General features: G+C 40.8%; 1 long non-coding RNA gene across 2 annotated transcripts in view; it reads right to left on the reverse strand.

Moving 5' to 3' along the window:
* Nucleotides 1-15374, reverse strand: part of LOC116944963 (uncharacterized) — an 88590-nt gene extending 73216 nt beyond the window's left edge. For both annotated transcript variants that reach the window (XR_012942577.1, XR_004403180.2), the window contains exon 1: nt 14795-15374. This is a non-coding gene — a long non-coding RNA (uncharacterized LOC116944963). The remainder of the gene's footprint in view (nt 1-14794) is intronic.
* Nucleotides 15375-17112: the final 1738 nt, after the last annotated feature.

Raw genomic sequence — 17112 nt, forward strand, 5'->3', positions numbered from 1 at the left:
TTCCCCATTAGCCTGTAAAATAAAGACCAAACATCCCTGTAAACAAGGCACTGGATCTCAGTAGATTTATCCAGCATACATTTTATACAAAAAATGTTTTATCTATCAACTGGAAAAATAAAAAAAGAGAACAAAAATGTAACACGCGATGAAAGTGTATTTACTTTTAAATACCTACTCGTCATCCGTGTACAGTATAACCATCAACACCAGCTACAGTAAAACTTCCAAAAAATCTGCCCCCTCCTCTTCTCTGTGAATCCCAAATGTTGTGGTGACCGGCCGGTGCGAGGGAATCTTTAAATGGACAATGGATTTTGAGGCTGACTTCACAGTCATTCCCGAAAACTTTTGTACTTCAATAACTGAAATTGGCTCAAACTAAACCTACTTTCTCTTTCCCACTTTTTAGACCAAGCCACCACAAAAAGACCTCAACATAAAATCCTCTTTTATTCATTAATTTGAGGAGCCTCAAGATTGAAAACTCCTCTCTATGATTTTTTCATGTATTTTTTTTTTCGCGGATGAGAGGATCTTCATAATCGTGTGCCTTAACATCAACCCGGAATACTGGAGTTCTACTGCATTTTGTAATACTTTCTTTGTACAAATGTATGTTCATTGCAATCAGCCATGTGCAGCAGCTGCAGGTTAATGGTGTTTTCCCTTAGTAAATGAAACTCTAAATCAAACAGTTTGCAGTATTTTGATGTCCTGGAGACCAGTTTATCTAACAATAGTATGATATGACCTACAAAAGTTTAAGCTCAATGTTTCCCTACAATTTCCACCCACCCAGACCCTAAAGTCAATCTTCGAATTACCTGGCATTGCTCCGGTTGCTGATGGGTCATTGGTGATTTGCTCACTTGAGGTTGGGAGAGGGCACGTGAGGATATCTCTATGCAGAGGCCTCCGCATTACCGACAACAAACAGCGTCTCAAAATTGAATATTGCTTGAGAGCACAACCGTCGCATCGGCAATGTAAGCTTAGCCGTCAAACCCAATCACGCAGAACTCTTAATCCAACCTGAGACCTAACTAAACACAAAGCAAAACCTTTGCCTAAAATGGAATGCTCAGCATATCACTGCTAAGATCCCTGCTGATGTATAAAGACCGGTAAAGTGCATGCAGGTGCAGGCAACACTTAGGGTGCTAACAAAGTAGGAGGACTTTTGATTTAAAGCTTTCGTGACTGCAGGGATTCATATTCTTGGTTCTTTCGGTAACGTCACGTAGAAGGGAAGCAATAAAATAATAAAAATATAAAACACTAAAATTCTCACGACGTTTCGACTGCAACACAAGCAATCATCATCAGGTGTGAAAACCACAGCAAGAAAATTAGATTTTTTTAAAATATTGCTGTGGTTTTCACACCTGATGATGATGATTGCTTGTGTTGCAGTCGAAACGTCGTGAGAATTTAATTGTTTTATATTTGTATTATTGTATTGTTTCCCTTCTACGTGGTGACTTTACCGAAAGAACCAAGAATATAAAGTAAGAGGACATTTGTCATCTTGACTCTGGTGCAGTCACGGCCGTGGCTCACCACAACATATTCCTTGGCCATCAAACCAAGTTTTAACATTTCGCCGCACGACTCAATGCACTGGCAATGAACTATATAATTGCACATGGCAGACTGCATCGAGAGTAAATGACATATCAGTTTCTTTTCATTGCCGAGTGGCTAATGCGTTATAGTCGACCGATGTCTCCGCTCGAGGTGGAGCGACAGCTGATAAGGTATGCCCTCAGTTACTACAGCGACAGCAATTAAGACCGCACATTTATCCATTATGGCTTTACAGGACATTTTGCAAACCGCGAGTGTTACTTTGAATGTTTAAAAAGCGGGGGGGGCGAATTGAGGTTAAATTTGAAGGGTTACGCACAGTAACCTCAAAAGCTCTGAAACATGCCTGTAATGCGATATTCAGGTAACACATTCATCCCAAGAGCAATTCGTACCTCGCACCTGCGAAACCGCTTTCCGCTGACATTAATCTTGCATGCTACATTGGCCTTCAAATATGCCTTTCCAGTTTGTCCATGAAACTTTGCACGAATGTGCCGCACGCATTAGCCGCAGATCACGTGTGCTTTAAAAACGCGCAACAGTCAGAAAGAGTAACACGGTTCCCTGTTTGATGCTTTAAAAAAAAGATAGTGCTGGGCCCTTATTAAGAAGGTTGCATGGTTAAAGCTTCTTATTAGCACATTTCCTTCGACATGTACCGACCGTTATGCCGCAATTAATAAGTACAGAAGTGGTTTTCCTGTCGATTCGATCGCCAAACAAAGGATAAGGAAGCAGTCCATTTAGTCTCTGATATTTTTTCTGGCAGTAATTAGGGCCTTTAAAGCCCCGTGATATTTTTGTGCTAATAATTAGATTCTCCCACGTTAATGAACCGTAGCTTTTTCTGTGAACTCACTGGTAACCTGAAATAGTTGATTTAATGATGTGAAATTATATTTTTTTAAGTGCGGCAAATTGTCATATAAGCACGCTCCGAGTTGCAATACACACATAGAATTAAAGGTAATAGTTTGAGGGGTTTTTTTCTCACCACGCAAATTAAAATGTTGTAAATTGCATTCGGAGCAGAGCTTTTACGAAACTTATGCAGAGGTAAAAAATATATTCTACTGTCAAAACAGCCTTACATATTTCCATGCATCATGTTTATTAATTTTCGTAAAATAATTGCCTCCCTTGGGAACACCTAACGCATATTGTTCCAGTAAAAAAAAAAGACTTATCTGCAAGCGAGATATTTTAACGATATTTGTTTATGAAGCAAACAACCCCTGCTTTACACGTGACTGAAACAATAATTAACACACTTGTGTGTAACAACAACAATAATCAGAGAATGAGAAAAAATATCTCAATTCAACCCAAACGACCCTTATCTATTAACTATTAAGGCCACTAAAAAAACAAATTAAGCTTTTTTTCGAAATTCACCGTCAGATCTTTGCACCAGCACCTGTTGTTATGCTACTTTCTGGTCATCCGACTAACGTGACCTTGGGGATAGTCCCATCTGCTATTTTGGAAACAGGACCTGCCTAATGAAGGCCGTTGTTCGCACACACACTGTTTAACATGACTCTCGGAGAGGGGTCTCGCGTGTGCCCGTAACGATTGCGATCACACACACACACATCACACTCGCCACTTGAAGATGCAGCCAGCAGCCAGCGCCAGCAGCCAGCGGCAGCAGCAAAGCAGTCAAACTGGATGTGCCCTCGCGCATGCCAATGTCTCATGTTCAAGCGATGCTGATTTGTGCAAAGCCGCAATCATCGTTGTGTGGACCAGACACGGTGGTAATGGTGGCTGCACGAGACAAGAAACGTATCCTGTCATCCTCGCAGAGGCGGCTTTTGGCTAGCCATCGAACAAAGACGGCCGTCTGGAACGCTCTTCCTTCCGATATTAGGAAGCCACTACAGCTATGCACTTTCAAATCATCGAGATTGACGAACTTATTTCTTTAGAGCTACCTTTTCTGTTTAAGTTTGTTGTCCTTCCCCCGCATTAGCACGGTTGGCTATGTAAGGTGCGAAATAAGTTTAATATACACACATCAAACAATGCCTACGTGTCAATGCTCACAATTAGTTGGTGGGCATGTCGTGTGTTGGTGGGATAAAATGGGGGTACTCACAACCTATTCCAAGGCATCTGGGCCAGCTTTTAAATGTAATCTGAAAATACCCTCTAAAGGGTTTCTCTAGAACTCCCTCTAGTGAAGGCCCTTCCACCAACCGTTGCATGAGCAAGTATTTCCAGGGCTGCACTGTTACGTTTATACATCTACGTTTCGCAAGAACATCGCCGTTTATATTCTTTGGGTCTTTCGGTAAAGCCACGTAGATAGAAAAATAATAATAAAAATATCACGACGTTATGATCGCAACACGAGCAATCGTCAACAGGTGAAAAATAAATTCATATTTTATTTTTTCACCTGATGACAATATATATTTGTTTTCACCTGATGGCGATTTCTTGTGTTGCGATCGAAACGTCGTGATATTTTTTAAAATTATTTTTCTATCTACGTGGCTTTACCGAAAGACCCAGAGAATATGAATTCCTGCAGTCACGAAAGCTTAAAGTCAAGATTACTATTAATGATCAGTAACTTGAGTCTCATGTGTTCAAGCATAATGAGTATATACTCATATTCTTAGCTCTTCCGGTAAAGTCACGTTAAAGGGAAACAATACAATAATAAAATATATATAAAACAATACAAATTCTCACGACGTTTCGACCATAACACAAACGGTCGTCATCAGGCGTGTCGGATCGCATTAATTTATTTATTTTAACGGTGCATTTATTTATTTAAAAAACGCCAGCGCCACGCGCAGCGATTTGGCAGTTTATTAAGAAGGACTAGTCCATCTATGTTCTGAAAAGAGGAGGGGGGAGACGAAAAATTAATGTATGCTGTCTGAAAGCCACCGTAAGCGTGAACAATCAATTAAGACCTGAAATGGTTTATCAAATCCTTCCAATGATTGCTAAGCCAGAATCCATCTTCTCGGTTGAAATTGTCTCTGTGCTTGTATATGTGGATAGCCTCATGAACGAATCTCTCATGGTAGCCAGATGGCTTACAAAGAACCTCTGTCTTGGAAAAGTCAATGTCATGTGAGCCTACTGAATTATAACAATGATCTGCCACGGCCGAGGTGTTGGTCCTACCGTGTTTAAGGTCTGCTTTGTGTTCACGAATGCAGTCCGAGACATGGCGTTTGGTTTCTCCAATGTAACTACTACCACAGCACAGAGGCAGTTTAGTTTGTAGACACCAGGGTACTGTATGTCCGGAATCACATCTTTTACAGACGGAACCAGATCACGGATTTTATGTAATGTGTTGAAACGGACCTGGATCTTGTGTTTATTCAAGATTTTGGAGATATTTAATGTGATCCCCGCAATGTAGGGTAAAGTGATGGTTTTGAAAGGCTCCTCAAGAGGGTCCTTCTTCATGGTTTGAGTGATAGCTTTGCGGATTGTATAGTCGGAGTAACCATTAGCCTTAAGAGCTTGGTGTACGTGCTTGAGTTCACTGCCTATGTGTTCCTGGTCGGATATGCATTGGGCTCTATGGTACAGAGTCTTGATGAGAGAATTCTTCTGTGATGGATGGTGGTGGGAATCCGGTTTCAGATAAGCATCCGTATGGGTAGCTTTCCTGTAGACATAGTGGCTCATTGAACCATCAGGTCTCTTTTTATTAGGACATCCAAAAAAGGTAGCTTGCCATCTTTTTTGACTTCCATGGTAAATCTGATGGCTGGGTGTATGGAATTGATGTGGTCGAAGAATTGGTCTAGAGCAGGCCGGCCATGTGGCCAGATGACAAAAGTGTCATCCACGTACCTCTTCCATAAGGTTGGGCGCAGAGTGGCAGTCTGGATGGCGTCAGTCTCAAATTTCTCCATGAAAATGTTGGCTACAACCGGAGATAGGGGGGAGCCCATTGGGGTGCCCTCAGTTTGTTTGTAGAAAGTTCCATCCCAAGTGAAGTATGTATTGGTTAAACAGTGTCTCACCAGGGGGGGGGGTACCTCAGTGTTTAGTAAAGTCACGTAGGTATAAAATAAAGCACGACGTTTTTGGCTCAACACAAGCGTCCGACATCAGCAGCAGACCATTGCTTTCCCACCTGATGACGGACGCTTGTGTGTTGCGCCCGAAACGTCGTGATTCATTTTATTTTCTACTTACGTGACTTTACCGAAAGAACCAAAGAGTGTGAATTCCTGCAGTCACGAAAGCTTCAAATCAAGATTCATAATGATTATATTGTATTCCGGTTACACCACTTACATTGGTATGTGTATGCAAGTGGGATTTCCGCAGTCTATTACAATTGGTCTTTTATATATATTGAAGAAGAACCCCCCCCCCCCCTGCCTTTCCACGAACAGGCTTATCTAAACCATTTAAAAAAAATTCCCATACGAATGTGCCACAACTGTTTCCAGAGCAGTCTCAGAAACCATCTGTAATTAAAACTGATGTGTGTGTGTGTGTGAATGCAGGGTGAACCCTCTCTTTCTGAACGATTACACTAAGTGCTGTCTGCTCCGATCTTCCATCGAGCTCGTCATCTGATGCATTGTGCCTCCGGTTGACTTTAATCGCCTCCACACTCCGGTGCATAAATGCCCTGGTTCTTCTTTTTTTTTGCGGTAGCTCATTAATTTGAATAATACCTCTCGGAGACGTTGGAATTCAACAACACATTCGCAGGTGATTCATTTGAAACGTAGAACTTTCGACAAAATGATAACTGTTCGGACCACTGGTTTCAACATTGCTGTGCTTCTGGATAATGATGTGAGAGGGCCCCCAATGCCGACGGGATTTGACTCCTCGTGTGATGCCTTTATTGTTTAAAATGCTTCCACCCCAACTGTTATGCTATTTTGGGAAGTGCTTTTTGATGGCACTTGCCAAATAAGTGTGTTAATCAGACGTGGGCGCCACTGACCAACACCACGCCCAGTCATTCATAACCATGCAATTAGTCAATGTGGGAACATTTATTTATTACTTTTCTAATGATCTATTTCCACATTTTAGTTTTTCACGTTTAATAGCACATTTGTAGTCCATCTGTGCATGTGTTGACATAAGCTGTCATTGTATTTTGTGGCTAAATTTATTTACTTTTAAATATTTGCCTTTATTCCTTCCTTCATGTATACATGCCGTAGTGACATGCATTTACGCACATTTATTTATGAAATTATTATTTCCCATTACTTCAACGGTACCTTTTCCCCGTTTATTTATTTATTAGGTCATTAATTAATTCATGTATTTTATTGTACCTTTAAGAGCATCCAACAGGGCACAGGAGAGCTCAGCGGTAGCTGTAAAGCGCAAAATTTAGCAGCAGCACTTTAAGTGGCGTATTAATTATAGTGGGCCAGTCAATTTGGCCAAGTAAATGAAGGACAATTTGCCTCCGCTCTTAGAAGTGGTGCCACGAACTCCCTGTGCCCCCACCACTGTCGGCGGGGCAAAGTAGGCAATGTCCCCTCCAGTTGCCCCGGCGGGCGACGGGCCCGCTGTGCCACGCTGCGCTTCATCCGCGGTGCCTCACAAACAGCCGCGCTGAGCCCGAGGGGGTGGTGTGGAGGGGGGGGATGGAGAAGCGAGCCCTCGGTGGAAGCTCGGCGAGGAGCCGAGGAGAGGAGCCGGGAGGAGCCGCCAGGAGCCGCACGCGATGGCTCTCGGTCAGCGAACTCGCCGCGTGATGGGGCAAATAAAAAAATTGTGAAGTGCACGGGGGGAGGTCCGCGGAGGGCCTTTCACAAGCCCATGAACGTTCCAGCTCGAACGAAAACGAAAGGGTTAAGCTCTCTCTGGCTGTTCAATCAGCACAGCCAGCTTCCATTAAGTGCAGTGCCGTAATTGCTGTAACAGAATGACAGTAAATTACAGTTTGAAACACAAATATGCTTCAGAAAGGCTTTCTCTGCCCTTCCTAAGTATGGAGTAAATTGCCTGCTCTTTGGGAGAAAAAAATGTGATCAATAGAGGAGTTTTAAATGGGTTACGGCAATCAGTGTGCAGCTGAACAAATAGAAAGTCATTACCAGTATATGGGCTTTATGCTTTTAGCCCTGACATTTTCGCTTTTTTTTATTAAGGCTCTCCATATATCTTTCATTTACCGAATCCATCTCTGAGTTCTCATAGAGATGATAACGGAAATCATCTTAATGCTTTTTTTTCTTCTTCTTGTGCCTTTCATATATAGCAGCTCAGAAGAACAAAAGGCTCTATGCAAGAGTAACCTTGAAAAACAGTGAAGAGCACACATGGGGGTGGTGATGTGGGAAAAAGAGGGGTCCATTACCCGCACCTGGAAACTCTGCAGGCATCTCTACACTTATCCATCTCCACGGTGTTGGTGAATTTATCAGTAATGTTTTCATAACTACGGAATGAAGGGCCGAGTTTACGCCACTTTTGATATTGCATCAGTTGGTGGAAAAATCACGCAAGCTCATCATCACTGAAAGGGGATTGATCAAGTAAGTAGCATCAAGTGACCCCTGCAACGTTCTGTGCGATGTCAACAGTGGTTATCCTTTGGATAAACTGGGCCCTGCTATAATAATGAAAACAAACACATACCAATACTATTTTAAATATATACACACACTGAATTTGACCCTTATGCAATTTGTCGTTCAAAATGTAGAGAAATTTAGGATTATATATGTATTTATTATGTTTACTTATATAATTTAAAGAGGCAGAATGTTTTTTTATATTTTGGAATTGATTGATATTCTGCCAGAAAGGGCTGCACCAGTGTAAACCTGCGTGTATTAACATTGTTGACATCACAAAGACTCAAAAAATTCTGGACAATTTACAAGCCTTTATTACAATTGAGACGACTGCATAGGACATATTATAATTCACCAGAGCAAAAAGACCACAATAGTAAAGCACGTCAAAATGAAATATATTACAAAAAACGCACACTTTAATATCACAGCTTAAATGGCCAAATGACTTAAATGGCCAAATGACTTCATAACTGCACCTATTGGTCTATTAATTCTAAAGGCAATATTTTAAAATAATATATATACCTGGTACTGCTTGGGGGATGTGCTCAAGTGGTGGCTGTATACTTTTGCTTCCACACATTCGTTGCCGTTTGAGGTCTCAAGTGCTCCTTCAAGCTGGTAGCATTGCTAAGGCGATAGACTCTCTTGTGAGGCTTTTTTTCCCTAAATCAAAAGCACTTGCCCTTAAAGATTGCCCTGGACATCCTTGGCACCGCTCAGTATTCTTGGCCTGCAATGTGAAATGGCGCCAACATAAAACAAAAAAACACTGCTCTTTGCATGCAAAAACGGTTTTTTTGTGTGATATCTTACCATGCTAGTCTGAAGCTGATTATGTGAGGTCAGGTCAACCACTACCCATGGAGGCTGCAGAAAATTACCTTGAAATATATATTTGTACAAATTCAAATTACTTGTCAAAATAACTGTCAAAGTGGCATTGAGAAAAAAAAGGCCACAGCAAAGATGAACATTGTCATGGCAGGTACATTAATACAATTTTCTTTTAAATTGTTGCAATTTTCAAATGACATTTTATTTAGTTTTCCCTACCGGCAAACAAAAACTTTGCTATTTATATAACATTGGCAAGAATATACAACGCACTATTAAAAAAAAATTGTAAATTTTTCCGATGCAATACCATTCTTAAAACGTTGTAACAAAACACTCGAATTAACTTTTGTCTTAATTTAATTTTATATTTTTGTATTTTCAATTTTAGAGTTTTTGTTTTCTATTCACGTGACTTTCCCGAAAGAACCAAGAATACTCGAAAGAACGTTTGACAAATCGATGCGAAATGAGAAATTGTAATCCAGGACAAAAAAAAAAAACTGCATTTTGCCATCTTTTAACTACCGATATAGTTTAATGTGATCATTCTCTCTACTGCTTCATTGTAAGAGAACCCCCAAACGAGTGGTGGAAGAGCGTAGGGCTTCCTTAAGGGGCGCTCACACAAGTTGGGCACGCAACCCGCTACACGAACAAAAAGAAACCGTCTGCGCTGCTTTAGGATCGGTAATGCATCGTAAAGTATAAACCAGTGACCCCTGATAATAAATAAGATGCTGGGTCAAAGACAATCGAATGGATATATTTTTTTTTAATAAGCATTCTTGAGTAAATTGATCGAAACTGGAGATGTCGAAACAATGTAGTCATTCAATTTGCTTAATAACATTTACTTATTACAAAAATCCACTTAATGCCCTTTTATATACAATACGCTATATATATATTTTTAAGCAGTTGCTCAGGTTATGAAATTGCTGTGTGAAAAGCTCGCGGTGTATCGCCAAGGTTATTTCCATTGAAACATCCAAGTGCATCTTTAATTATTGATTAGTTTGGGTTGTAAAGTGCTCATTGTATTTAATGATGATAATTTTATGTCTGACTGCACTAATGTGCAAGTGTGTGGCTTTAAAAGCGAGACATTATGGGTGCTTTGGCCTTGAAAGTCAGGGCACTTACTCTGAAACGCACATTTTTAAGCCCGGAATTCAGAAATGTGCAAAAAAATGCTTTGTGTTATTTGTCAAATTATAGACCAATGAATAGCACAGTTTGCGCGACATGTTTACTCTTCCGCCAAGGGCCTTCATCAATGCAGCATTACAGCTTCAAGGATGACATCTGGGTCAGAGATCTGAACAAATACACCTTATCGAGGTGGCTTATCAGCCATGTCCATCTAACACTCCGGTATTAAACTACACCCCAGCTTAGTACCAGAGTCCAGCTCTAAGGTGTTACAATCTCTCCCCACCACTTTCTCCTTTTCGTTTCATACTTTCACCTCAAAGCATTTCCACTGCACAACACCTCAATTGGCATGGTGAGACAGTCCCCACGTGCGTCGTGTCCTGGGTGTGCGTATGAGTACCGCAGATCGAGTGAAGAGGCTGCATGCGCCTGAGCCATCACTGTCTCTGCATGCATGTATGTATGCATGCATGTTGAATTTCTTTCGCACCGTACGTAGCCAACTGTGCTAATCGTAAGTGCGGGGGGAAGGACAACTAAACAGAAAAAAAAAACAGTTCTCATTCGACTGAGATAAGTCACCGAGAACAGAGGATGGTAAGCTTGAGCCATTAGGAGTTTTTTTTTTAAACCTTTCTTTTTAGTGGTATTAGGGACAGCTTTGTGCCAAAGCAGTGAAGGACATATACACTACTAAGAGGTAAGAGCTGTTAATGTACCTTCATTTATGAAGTGCCTAACCCTGTTGCCTATATTTATCAATCAGGCCAAATGCAAATATAGGCAAAGCAATATTGCATACAAATGATCGCACGTGTTCTACACATGCAATCTGCATCCAATAACAATGGCTAAAACAAAACAAGAAATGTTTCACATGAAAGGCGATCAAATTGTATCCAGAACAGGCCAATTAAGTGCCTAAAAAAAGGTCACGTAAAAAGGGGAATATATATTTATTTTATTATTTATTTTTACGTGACTTTACCGAAAAAACCATAGAGTCATTCCTGCAGTCACGAAAGCTTCAAATCAAGATTAATATTACATGTAACCTATTTGCAGCATAAGATGGTCCAAAGTGGTTAAGGGGGGAACCACCTGAGGCGTTCCCAGGGCCTCTAAGAATGTCAAGGCTGAGGGGACAAGAACGCTGCTTTTTCAACATCACTGATTTGAAACTAGTCAACTTTTACGGGTATGATGTACAAGTAATTTGATTTTTAGTGACGTTAAAAAGAAACACGTTTAGCCAAATGAGGACACGCACCTCAGATGATGGACACCACGGAGGTGGAGCAATGAAATCAGCAAATGTTCAGGAAATATTGTGGATTATTGCATTTGAAAAAAGTTAATTTTTCTACGTAACATAGTAAGTCAATTTGTTGGTTTGGAACATTTTAATCGAGTCTATTATGTTTGAAATTTCACACTGTGTGTGATTAACACAAACACAGCCAGGAGAGACGAACTAAGCGAGGGATATCAAGGAGCGTGTGCAAGGCTGGTTCTAAGCGAGTCACGTGGGCCATTAAAGTGAGCCCAGGTGGCCCAATTTTGGACTTGGGTTTGGCCGGGCTGGTGCCGTGGGAATGTGGCTCTCCAGTGTCGGAACCAAGCCGGGACGGAGCTAGCATAGGTCCCACTGCCTGTTGAAATGAGGCCTCTCTGGTCCTGTACCTTATGACAGCCGTTGACACAAACAAACAATCAGACGGGACGTAGAAAGCACATCGTTTGCACAGTGTGCTCTTAGAAGTTGAAATGAGTGCAGCCCAGTCACCTGGCATGTGTTTTTCACATTCCACACACCATTTGGTTAAATGATTTAGTGCTCCAATCTAATGCACATCACCTTTGAAGGTCACACCCGATGTGTGAACGTAAATTTTGAAAGAAAGAAAGAAAAAACAGTTTGTGATCTCTGTGCCGCACTCACCTGTGCAACAAAGGCGAACAAGAGACGGCTGCTCATGGTTAGCATCGAATATGAAAAAAATGCCTCTGTGGTTAGGCAAACAAACAATTGCGGAGAAGAAAAAAACAATTTTTGTTACGTGTGACAATGTGATGCTTTAGTGTAATTGGCAGTGCTCCATAAGAGTTCGCTCCTAATTGTACTACAGCAGTGGGAGATCATTAAGTTACACAAAACTGTGCAGATATTTTCCAAGGTCTCATTATTCTGAATCCTATGGAGCAAAACATATGGTGCAGGTAAAATTTAGTAAGAATTTATTCAATGTTTACAAGCACTTTGCGGTTTCAGGCGGAGCAAACTACCATATTTAATTAAGTACTGATGAAAGTCTACTCACCGAACTGTTGACTAATTTTCAGTCCTGGGATAAAATTGGGCCAAATTACCAGGGAGAAATATAAGGCACACACACACATAATGTCATTATTTATGAAACTTATATTAAGCTTGGGTTACAGTAAGGAATCCTCCCAGTATCCACAGCTCCAAAAGATTAAATGATGAGGTCTTCACTCCAAGGTCATTCTAACCCTCGGAAGAGTAATCTAACATCATTATATGACACTAATGTCTAAACTCTCAAGTCCTACACACTTTATCATAAGTGCCGCCAGTGTACTAGTGATGTTTATTAACTAAAATATCAGGGGATGCTTGCAGACTGCAGAGAACCATTTAACCCACAATGCCTGAAAATGGTGAAGTTAAATTATGAATGTGTGGCCTTCTGCTCGCAAACACGACACTGGAACACTTTTTTTTCCTGTACGGCACTGTGAGTTGCCACGGCCCCTGATGACGCACTGTTGTTGTTTACCCTGAAGGAAATCACCATCTACATGGTGTTTTAGAATTATTTTCGGAATGAGGAATTTTGACTTAACTTTCGTGACTGCAGGAATTCATATTCTTTGGCTCTTTTGGAAAAGTGACGTAGATAGAAAAGTAATGAAAATGAAGTGAATAAAAAAAGTACAAAAATAAAAAAACACAAATGTAGACTGTAGCCTCGTTCTTAATCAGAGTGAGTGTACTGGAAATCTATAATGTAGACTGTAGCCTGGTTCTTAATCAGAGTGAGTGTACTGGCAATCTATAATGTAGACTGTAGCCTGGTTCTTAATCAGAGTGAGTGTACTGGCAATCTATAATGTAGACTGTAGCCTGGTTATTAAGTTTGGTGAGTGTACTGGCAATCTATAATGTAGACTGTAGCCTGGTTCTTAATCAGAGTGAGTGTACTGGCAATCTATAATGTAGACTGTAGCCTGGTTCTTAATCAGAGTGAGTGTACTGGCAATCTATAATGTAGACTGTAGCCTGGTTATTAAGTTTGGTGAGTGTACTGGCAATCTATAATGTAGACTGTAGCCTGGTTCTTAATCAGAGTGAGTGTACTGGCAATCTATAATGTAGACTGTAGCCTGGTTCTTAATCAGAGTGAGTGTACTGGCAATCTATAATGTAGACTGTAGCCTGGTTATTAAGAGTGGTGAGTGTACTGGTAGTCTATAATGTAGACTGTAGCCTGGTTCTTAACCTCGGTGAGCGTACTGGCAGTCGACAGTCTACATGATAGACTGCCATCACTGATTTGAAACTATTCAACGTTTACGGGTATGATGTACAAATAATTAGATTTTTAGTGACGTTACAAAGAAACAAGTTTAGCCAAAGGAGGACACCCACCTGAGATAATGGCCACCACGCGGAGGTGGTGGCCATTACTTTACCGAAAGAACCAAAGAATACGAATGAGGAATCTTCATTTCCACTTTGCTTGGTGTATGGTGTACTTCTCACTTTACCTTCAATGCATTATCACAAACCATACTGGAAGTCTCGCTGGTGCTTGGATAGAGTCTAGGCCTGTAGGGTACGGTTTTTATATGGAGCTGTGTTCTTCCAATTTTCCTTCTTTCCTAAACTGCAATCCAATAACACCTCAAAACAAAAACAGATTTTGGGTTTAATTTGGGGGCGGCGGAGGTGGTGGTATTATTATTATTAGTTGCATGTTATTAGAGGGCAGCTATTTCAAGAAACTGTCTTTAGCTTTAACCAACAGAGAGGTCACCTTAGCATGACTGATAATCTAAAGCAGTGGTTCCCAACCTGTGGTACGCATAACCATGGGTGGTAAACGCAACATCGGCTGGGGGGAACACGCGAGGCAAGTCACGGAACGAATGTGGTCATGTGAGGTTACTCGGCAGTGCGTATGCGCCCTAGTAATTCTGAAGCTGTATACTTATCCGGTAAATCCGTGCACTTGGAACAATTTGTTCATACACTTGCTCTGCCCAGTGTGTTCTCTCGTTTACCAAATGCGACTTACTTTTATTTTGCACAAAGTAAATAACTTTTAATTGTTTTTTCAAGTGTAAATATAAAATTGCGCATGTCTAGTTCTAGTCATTTAGTTATTCAGTGTTAATCGAATGTCTTCGGTGTTCATTACGCATTAATAGAATTAAAATGTATATTTTTTATATATATAAAAAAATCGTTACAGCAGATATACAAACTGTATGCTGGTAGGGGTAAGTGGACAGCTGATACGTCTGCTCGAGGTATACGAAAAGCAAAAAGGACGGTAGCCTCTGCTCTAAACAAACTTGATCGAAGTCAATTTCAAGGCGTAAGTTTCCCCGCCGCCACTTCTACTCACCCGAGTGTGGTTTTCTGGGTTGAGCTGCACGCTGAGCGTCTCTTCTCGCAAGCTTTCCCCCACGCACGACTGCGGGCATTCTCCCATCCGACTCCTGCTGACAATGCCCGCATGTGAGCATTAACTCAACGCGCAGCCCCCGAAGCCAGAGAGACACACTTGGTTGCTGCGTGCAGTCGTTGTTTAAATTTCTCCACTGCAACACATTCAACGCACGGTAGCGAAGCAGAATGCCCAAAGGGAAGCACTTTCCCCGTAAATATAGTTGAGCATTACTCAACATTACCAACACTAACCCTAACAAACCACAAATGCGCGCAGTTATTATGAAACAATAAGTGTTAACACATTTTGGCTCAGTTCATTTTAGGGTGTTTGCCAATTACCCAATGAAATTCTTTATATTTTACAGGGGAATTACTTCAGGAAACTGGAAGAAGGGGGGAAAAAAAAACTCTGAATCTAATTTAGTTTTGCCCAAGGAAATTATTTTTGGCAGTGGATATTGCTATTGTAGAGCATTCAAAGTTAAGTTATTATATAAATTACAACCATTGGTGTAATTTAAAATTGTTCAGAAAAACCACAGTATTAGCCACCCCCTCCAACATATTTTTGCGTTTCATCACAAAAGCAGCGATATAGCCAATTTCACTTCTCAAACATAAGACCTGCAACTGGCATTTCCATAAGATTGTCGGTTTTCTGTGTTTATTTCATAGGCAATAACTTGACAAAATAAGGAGATCTTTCATACGAAATTGAGATCCGTTTCTCACAGCCTGTTAACATGACAAAAATAACCTCAAACATATCTTCGAGAGAGGTCAACTGTTTTGAGGGTGGATTGTGCAGGGACTTCGAAAACCACATTCAATGCAGAAGTTACATTTCCCTATACACAGCGTAGTTTTACTAAGATCAGGTAATATTGCAGAGTTAATACTGTACACAAAGGCACAGAACAACAATAAAAGCACTTATTTATCCAGGATAGCCTTACTTGTCTAAAGACTCTTTTCCAAGTGGGTGCTGCATTGGGTTTTTATTTTAACATTTTTTTTTTAGCCAATGGATGAGTGTTTATATATGCGGGCGGAAACCGGAGCACCTGGAAAAAAAATCCACGCATCAAGGGGAGGCGGGGGGAACATTCTATCCCTGTCCAGATGGAACAGATGGAGATTCGTCCATACTTTGCTGCACCTCCTTCTTCTGGCAAGCCAGGGATTGGCACCTCAACTCCCACGAGGTAGGACGTTTTCCCAGCACTTGTGTGATCAACCAACTCTCGCATCTGTAGTGCTGGGCTACAGGGGTTCGCCACCAATGCCAGCTAAATTACAGAGTGAAATTATGTTCCTGTTCACGCGAGCACAGAAGAGTGCTCATCTCCTGATGAGCACTCAGTGTCGAGCTATTGGTGAACATTCCACATTCTTAGGGTGGTTGTATGTACTCCAGGGAATAATGGGCTATATCAAAACCTGACTGGGATTTGATCTCGCAACCTTCTGATCATGATCATCATTAGCAATGATCTATCCACTGGTGAATGAAAGCCACCCTCAGCTGTCACTATCAATCACGGTTATGCAATGCAACAATCCATCTGGCTCCTGCACACAAGCTAATCTCATTGCTCCATATCCGCAATGGACCCAGGCATGTTCACTCTGTCGCTAGTCTTGAGCACGGGCCATCATCTCTCTATAGTGACATGTTCTGCCCAAACACATGTACTTTCCTAACCTCCAATATGATGTTTATGTTGTGTCTCTCAACGTACTTTGAAGCGTGCAACTCTCTCAGCTGCTCTGTGCTGTGTGGCTGAGTAATGTATAAATTGAGGGATTACAATACACCCAACATTACATTGCTACAGCGAACAATTTTTTTTAGTAACTATTATAAAAAAGCGACTAGTCTTCGTGAGAATAAAAATCCTACTGTGATTAAATAAAAGCTCCATAAACAGATCTCTATTTTATTTGCTCGCCAGAACTTATATGATGAATACAAAACTGGGATATAAATAAAATGTTTAACATGAAAACTACATTTACAATGAAATTTTTTTCCAATTAGGATACCAATTCGATCATGCAGTAAGTATAATCATAAACATTTTTTTTATCCAACACTACTGAACTTTTAAAAGACGCGTTATGTTGTTTTTTACTGATATTTGCAGCGTCTTTTCAGAAAAAAAATACATTAGTGGCTTCTCTTTGCACATTTTTTTTAAGTAAGCATAGCTGGCATAAACATGTTTATGCTTTTTTGCCTTTTGTGTGAAAATACGTTCGTACATTTAT

The sequence above is a fragment of the Petromyzon marinus genome, chromosome 22, assembly GCF_048934315.1.
Source record: "Petromyzon marinus isolate PM22_M1 ecotype Great Lakes invasive population chromosome 22, UKy_Petmar_22M1.pri1.0, whole genome shotgun sequence".
Lineage (NCBI taxonomy): Eukaryota > Metazoa > Chordata > Hyperoartia > Petromyzontiformes > Petromyzontidae > Petromyzon > Petromyzon marinus.